Source organism: Phacochoerus africanus, chromosome 8 (genome assembly GCF_016906955.1).
Source record: "Phacochoerus africanus isolate WHEZ1 chromosome 8, ROS_Pafr_v1, whole genome shotgun sequence".
NCBI classification, from domain to species: Eukaryota; Metazoa; Chordata; class Mammalia; order Artiodactyla; family Suidae; genus Phacochoerus; species Phacochoerus africanus.
The window spans coordinates 48,902,087-48,910,154 of NC_062551.1; the positions used below are offsets into that span (position 1 = coordinate 48,902,087).

At 47.2% G+C, this 8,068-nt stretch overlaps 1 long non-coding RNA gene across 1 annotated transcript; it reads right to left on the reverse strand.

Moving 5' to 3' along the window:
- Positions 1-2,826: 2,826 nt before the first annotated feature.
- Positions 2,827-6,409, reverse strand: LOC125134160 (uncharacterized). Its single transcript, XR_007136570.1, has 2 exons — positions 6,375-6,409; positions 2,827-3,067 (listed from the first exon to the last, which is right to left on the reverse strand). It is a non-coding gene; the product is annotated as an uncharacterized LOC125134160 (long non-coding RNA).
- Positions 6,410-8,068: the final 1,659 nt, after the last annotated feature.

Genomic DNA, 8,068 nt, shown 5'->3' on the forward strand with positions numbered 1-8,068 from the left:
AGCGGAAACCACAGACTATTTCCTTTCCTTTTTTGTTTTCAAGGGCCCCACCCACAGCATATGGGAGTTCCCAGGCTAGGGGTCGAATCAGATTGCAGCTGCCAGCCTACACCACAGCCACAGCAACGCCAGATCTGAGCCCTGTCTGCGACCTACACCACAGCAGATGGCAATGCTGGATCCTTAACCCACTGAGCGAGGCCAGGGATTGAACCTGTGTCCTCATGGATACTAGTCAGGTTTGTAACCTACTGAGCCACAACAGGAACTCCCAGAGTTTTTTCTTTTTTCATTTTTTAATGCTTTATTGAAGTACAGTGGGTTTGTGTTGTTGTGATGATTTCTGCTGTGCAGCAAAGTGATTCGGTGACGAAACCACAGGACTTGATGTCCTATTGGCGGTGATGGTGCAGGAGGAGAGGGCTTGGCTGCTCTCTGCAGGCCCAGTGCCTGGCGCAGGAGATGGCTCAGCCTGGAGGGCCCTGAATACAGAAGGAAGGGCAGGTCGGACCAACCGCTGATGTCCCAGCACCCTTCCTTACTCACTGGGTCCTCACAGCACCCACCTTACCGATGAGAACACTGAGGCTCTCAGAGAGGAAGACCCGCAAGGCAGAGAGTGGGACCGGGACCCAGGACTCCTACCTAACCCTCGGCTTCGAAAGCCTTTTATAACTTCAGGCCTTAAACGACCTCTGATTATTGCTTTTTCTCCCATCAGGGAAAAAAAAAAAAGAGGAGAAAAAGAAAAGCCAGGCAACTTGATTACAAAGCCTGAGGGAATTTTTGGAGGGTCAGTACTGCTGTGAATCCTGCTTGCGGTGGTGGTTATATGATTCTGTGCATTTGTTGAAGCGCATAAAACAGTATAAATACACACACACACACACACACACACACACACACACGGCCATGACTTTTACTGTTTGTAAATAAGAATATGAAAAAGTGAGTTCCTGCTGGGGAGCAGTGGGTTAAGGATCCAAGTGCAGTGGCTCAGGTCATGCACGTGTTCAAGACCCAGTGTGTCACACTGGGTTAAAGGATCTGGCATTGCTGCAGCTGTGGCCTGGGTCAAGGCTGTGGCTCAGATTCAGTCCCTGGCCCAGGAACTTCCTTACGCCAAAACACGGCCAAAAAAAAAAAAAAACAACACAGTGAATGTGCTTTGTCTGGATCCCAATTCTAACAGAACAACTGTAAAAAGATATTTTTGAGACAACTAGGAGAAACGTAACTAAGGACTGACTATTAAATATATTAAGAAATTTGCTAGTTTTGTTAGATGTGATAAGGCTTCGTAGTTATAGAAGGAAACGCAGCCCCCTCTCTTTATTTTGATGATTCTTGTGGTGTTAAAGAATGAACATGGTGTCTGTTGCTTGTACTTTTAAGTATCCCCAAATAGAAGGGAAAGAAGATGCCATGGCAACATGTGGATGGTTCTGGAAGCTGGGTGATGGGCCCAGGTAGGTTTAGTATCTCTCTGCTTTCGGCATCTGTTTGTCCATGACCTAAGTGAAAACTTTTTGTTTTGTTTTTTGTTTTTACTTTTTAGGGCCGCACCCACGGCATATGGAGGTTCCAAGGCTAGCGGTCAAATCAGAGCTGCAGCTACTGGCCTACAACCCAGCCACAGCCACACCAGATCCGAGCCATATTTTCAACCTACACCCCAGCTCATGGCCACGCCGGATCCTCCACCCACTGAGCGAGGCCAGGGACCAAACCCACAACCTCATGGTTCCTAGTTGGATTCATTTCTGCCGCGCCACAACGGGAACTCCTAAGTGAAAACTTTTGAAAATAAAATTTTAAAAAATTTTAAAGAAGCATGTGTTGTTCGTCAAGCATTTTTTTTTTTGTCTTTTTGCCATTTCTTGGGCCGCTCCCATGACATATGGAGGTTCCCAGGCTAGGGGTCGAATCGGAGCTGTAGCTGCCGGCCTACACTCGAGCCACAGCAATGCAGGATCCGAGCCGTGTCTGCAGCCTACACCACAGCTCACGGCAATGCCGGATCCTTAACCCACTGAGCAAGGGCAGGGAGCGAACCCGAAACCTCATGGTTCCTAGTTGGATTCATTAACCACTGAGCCATGACAGGAACTCCTCGTCAAGCATAATTTAGAAAATACAGAAAACTAGAAAGACAAAGATGCATCTGTTCCCCCCTCCCTGCCCCAATCCCACATCATGATTGTACTTAACATTTTGATGTATTTCCTTTCAGACTTTTCTGTTTTATTCAGGCTTTAAAAATGTGTGTGTGTGTGTGTGTGTGTGTGTTTTACATAACTGTGTGAGCAAATTGTTTATACAGTCCTGCTTTTTCCCTTCTTAAAACGTAAGCCGTTCCCTTGTTAAAACATCGTTGTATAAACACAATCTCTAATGTTTGCCTGGTGTTTACTCAACGGGGCAGTGTTGCCAGACATTGAAGCTGTTTCCAATTTCCTCCCATTATAAATAATGCCTCGATGCACATCCTTGCAAGTCCCAGAGGCGGGATTGCAGGGCCAAAGGGTGCGGATCCCTTGGCAGCTCACAGTCAAAATCTCCATCGAGTTTCTGCCTGACCCGAAGCTGAAATGACCTCATACGGTTAAAGTGAGATTTCTCTGCTATTTGTTATTTCCTCAAGGTTTGATTCATGACTTGGGTTCACAAGAGGATGTGTGGTTGTGCTGTGTTTTTTTTTTTTTTTTTTCCAGTTGCAGGAACAGAAATCCGTTCGCACTAGCTTATGTCAAAAGGGAGTTGTGTCAGTCAGCAAGTAAAGCTAATATATAGATTGTTGACCTAAAACAATGAAAGAGCCAGGTATTTTACCAGGAAAATGGGTGTATTTGGGAACAGCTGAGAATTAAAATTTGGAACACAGACCCTACAGCAAGCCACAAGCCAGGAGAGAACAAAGGAGCGGAACCTTCTTTTGTAGAGGAGAAGGGGGAGGTAGTTCAGTGGCTTTTCATTGGCTGACTTGTTACATCTCTTATTGTCTGGGCTGTTACTGGGCGAGAAGTCTTCCTTCCTCCGGCTTGGGGGGAAAGCAGTAATCTTCTTCCTGTTGGAAATGGAAGGGTACATCTCTCTCTGTCTCGTCTATAACTGCCCTAAAGAGGCAGGGCAGGACAGCTCCCCCTTCTGGCCTCCCAACTTCATTCTATTTTTTTTTTTAATTGTTTTGTCTTTTTAGGGCCACATCCTCTGCATATGGAAGTTCCCAAGCTAAGGGTCCAATCTGGAGCTGCCAGCCTGCACCAGAGCCCCAGCCACAGCCATGCGGCTCATGCAATGCGGGATCCTCGATCCACTGAGCAAGGTCAGGAATCGAAGCCACGTCTTCATGGATACTAGTCGGGTTCGTTACCACTGAGCCATGATGGGAACTCCCCAACTTCATTTTATTTTTCTTATTTTATTGCTTTTTAGGTCCCCACCCATGGCATATGGAAGTTCCCAGGCTAGGGGTCTAATCAGAGCTACAGCTGCTGGCCTACGCCACAGCCACAGCAACGCCAGATCTGAGCTGCATCTTCGATCTACACCACAGCTCATGGCAACACTGTGATCCTTAACCCACTGAGTGAGGCCAGGGATCAAACCCGCATCCTCATGCTTACTGGTCGGATTTGTTTCCCCTGAGCCACAACGGGAACTCCCCCCAACTTTTATTTTTTATTTTTTATTTTATTTTTTTTGATATAGGTAATTTTAATGAAATTGGCATAGTTAAGACCAAAAAGATAAAGGGGACCAACTTTATTTTAAATGAGTCTTCTATGTATTAATTTTCATAGCATGGGAGTTCTTGTAGTGGCTCAGTGGTTAGTGAACCCGACTAGCACTCATGAGGACACAGGTTTGATTCCTGGCCTCAGTGGGTTAAGGATCCAGCATTGCCCTGAGCTGTGGTGTAGGTCACAGACACGGCCACAGTTACAATTGGACTCCTAGCCTGGGAACCTCCATATGCTGCGGGTGCAGCCCTAAAAGACAAAAAAAAATTAAAATAATTTTCACAGCGTGGACAAGCCATCTTGCTATGTTAACTGTTGAGATACTAAGTTATTTCTATATTGGCTGGTAAATCATGTTGCCTCAAGATCTGCACATTTTCCACTCCAAAACTCCTGATACCCCTCGCCACCCCCAGGACTTCTCAGATCTCCCACAATGCAGCAAAAAAGCCTTAACATCAGGCACAGCAATGAACCATTCTGATCAGTGCCCAAAGAACTGGTTGTTAAAAATTTTGACTATGAGTTTCTGCTGTGGCACTGTGGGTTAAGAGTTCTACTATAGAGTTCTCATCGCAGCGCAGCGGAAATGAATCTGACTAGTAACCACGAGATTGCAGGTTTGAGTCCTGGCCTCGTTCAGTGAGTTAAGGATCTGGCATTGCCGTGAGCTGTGGTGTAGGTCGCAGACGTGGCTCTGATCCCACGTTGCTGTGGCTGTGGTGTAGGCTGGCGGCTACAGCTCTGATTCGACCCCTAGCCTGGGAACCTCCATATGCCATGGGTGTGACACTAAAAAGACAAAAAGAAAAAGAGAGAGAGAGAGTTCTACTACAGTAGCTCAGGTCACTGCAGAGATGCAGGTTCCATGCCAGGCCAGGCACCGTGGGTTAAAGGATCTGGCCTTGCCACAGCTTGGATTGAATCCCTGCTCTGGGAACTTCCATATGCTGGATTCAGCCATAAGAAGAAAAAAAAATTTTTTTGATTAACCTTTGATGCAAGTACCAGAAAAGCTGGCTCAGATGGCTTAAACTGTAAAGGAAACTTGTAGCTAGAAATTTGGCTGGCTTCAGCTAAAGTTGACACGGCCATTCAGCAATGTCACCTAGGGCCCCATCTTTTCCAGTGCCAGCTCCCAAGGGCCACAAGGAACCTCATTCTTACCCCGCAGGTAAAGGAAAGGGCCTTTGTCTCAGCTTTCCCCAACAAAATGATAAGGCTGACTCTGATTGGACAGCTGAGGTCACATGCTGGTGCCAGATCCAATCACTGTAGCCAGGGGTGGACCCAACTGCCCAGATTGGCTGAGCCAAGTCACCTCTTCCTCACTGGTACTCCCTTTACTTCAAGCCACAACCAAGGTTACTCTTCCATTTTTATGGAGTTCCTGCTGTCCTCTCTGCCTTGTTACTGGTAAAACGGAGGTAATAATGACACTTACCTCCTAGGGTTGCTGTGAGGATTAAGTTCATGAATGCTGAACACTTAGAATGTAGCTTCTACACAGAAAGCGCTTAAATGTTAGCTGCCCTTATTGTCATTAGGTGATTAGTATCGGCATCCCAAGCTGCCATTTCTCTGTGAGCTTCTTAATTTCTGTTCTAGTAACTATGGCTGGCTGACACGTCTCCAAAATATGGTGGCTTAAAACAACAACAGCCTTTTATCTCTCACAGTGTCTGTGGTCAGATTTTTGGGAGGGATCCAGTTAGCTGGGCAGGTCTGCCTTGGGATCTTGTATGGATGCAATTAGTTGGTGGCTGAAGCTAAGACAGTGAAGCAGCCAGAGAGGGTGGGTAGGCAGCTCTCTCTCTCTCCCCTGGCAGGAGAGGGCTCCTCCTCAGAAGCCTGATCGGCACTTATCCACGTGGTCTCCCCACCTAGACTGGTGCAGGCTTCCTCAAATCATGGTGGCTCCAGGGCAGTCAGACTTCTTGTGGGGCAGCTCTGGTCTCCAGTTCGAGAGCTGCACACAAGAGGCAGAAACAGCCTCACCTCTTCTGATCTAGCCTTGGGGATTAGGCAGCATCACTTCTGCCACAGTCTATTGGTTAAAAGTCTGCTCAGATCCAAAGAGAGGGTACGCAAACCCTGCTTTTCAATGGGACAGATGTCAAGGTTCTAGGAAAAATCTGTGAAGTGGGAAGAGTTATTGCCGCCATCTTTGGAAATGACAAATCTGGCCCTTGTTGGTACTAAGTCCCACCTCTGTACAAAATCAGTGCCCGGAGTTCCCTTCGTGGCTCAGTGGTAATGAACCTGTCTAGTATCCATGAGGATGCATGTTCAATCCCTGGCTTCGCTCAGTAGGTTAAGGATCTGGCATAGCCGTGAGCTGTGTTGTAGGTCACAGACGCGATTTGGATCCCTCGTTGCTGTGGCTGTGGTGTAGGCTGGCATTTGCAGCTCTAATTTGAGCCCTGGCCTGGGAACTTCCATATGCCTCAGGTGCTGCCCTAAAAAAAGACACCCCCCCCCAAAAAAACAAAATCAGTGCCCAATAGCATCTACGTGGGACACCAACTCCAAGTCTTAATTCTAAAGGGAGGGTTTACTGAAAAGTTTCAATTCCTTGGACTTGAAAACATGATAGTTTCCTTTTGTTTTAGTGATGGCCCCCACCGCTACCTGTTAATTTCCTGGAGTTCCTGCTGTGACACAACGGGATCGGCAGTGTCTCTGGAGCGCTGGGACGCAGGTTTGATCCCTTGCCCAGCACAGTGGGTTAAGGATCCAGGCTGTATGTTCTTGTGGCTCGGACCTGATCCCTGATGCCGAGTGGCCTAAAAACAAGAAGAAAATTTCCTTTTTTTCCTACCAGATAAAGACTACAGGAAACGGAGTTCCCGTCGTGGCGCAGTGGTTAACGAATCCGACTAGGAACCATGAGGTTGCGGGTTCGGTCCCTGCCCTTGCTCAGTGGGTTAACGATCTGGCGTTGCTGTGAGCTGTGGTGTAGGTTGCAGATGCGTCTCGGATCCCGCGTTGCTGTGGCTGTGGTGTAGGCAGGTGGCTACAGCTCCGACTAGACTCCCAGCCTGGGAACCTCCATATGCCTTGGGAGTGGCCCAAGAAATAACAAAAAGACAAAAAAAAAAAAAAAAAAGACTACAGGAAACGTTAATGACTGCTGAGACCAGCTCAGCAGGATGGGGCTGAAGAATGGGTGCTTCGGAACTTAAGGAAAGAGCCAACACAAAACAAAACACAGACAGTAAAGGTGGGAACCCGGGGGACTCAAGGTCTCTAGAACCAAGAGCCCCGCCTCACAAAACCACACGCTTTTATTTTACTCTTTTGATGAGCTCACATGAGGAGGGGCTATGGGTGGATGATCAAGCAAGAAGATTGGAAAAACATGTCTCGCCACATCTCCCCCTTTTTGCTTTTACAGGAGGACAAAAACAGATCTTGCAACTTCTTTTCTTCATTGCTTCTTACCTCTCTCGCTTTGTGCATCTATAGACAGAACACGAGTCCAAGTCAAGTCTCACGTGGACCTCCTCCAGCTTCAGCCGTGCCCAGACTGACCAGTTTCCAGGGGTGGCCAGGGCAGGGCTCAGCGCTCTCTGATGATGGTGAAGGGAGTCTCTGGAACTCGACCGTGAGGGGATTCTGGAGGCGCTGCACAGCCTCCGCGGAGGCAGACCTCTTGACTGTGATGGGGTGGCAGAGGATGGGTCCCCAGGGTAATAACTGAAACCTTTGTAGCAGTTGGGGTTCTATGCAACCCTCAATTTACAAATGTTAATCAATAGCCACATCAAAGAATGTATCAAAGCCCCCACCCCTGAGTTGTGGAGACTCTAACTGTGGGAAAAGGGGTGACGACTGCTCTAACTTCTTCTTGCTGAAAAGGGGCGTCGTCAGGGAAAGCAGGTAGGTCTCCACTCATGGGACAGTCAAGTGGGCCTTGATACATTGCTTTGGATACCCCTTCTATCAACATTTGAACATTGATGGCTCTTAACTGAGATGTAGTGAAGCAAGAAATACAATTAATTATACAGGGTCCGAATAAAAAGACCAAGATCACAATGAATACACTAAAGAAACATTTTCACCAGGAAGAGGAGGTCAGCTGGTTCCACAAAGCAGCTCCAAAAGCTGGAGCTGGATAGGACAGCTCATGAATCTACTGTTGAAGATCTAACACATGAGACACATTCTGTGAACAACTATGGGAATTCAACATTTAGATTTCATAATAACAAGGCCTTAGTTAAGGAAATGCAGAAACCTTGATTGGGCTCCATTGGCATATATTCCCCCCTCTTTTTTTTAATTTTATTTTTGGGGGCATTCTATTAACCATGGTCTCT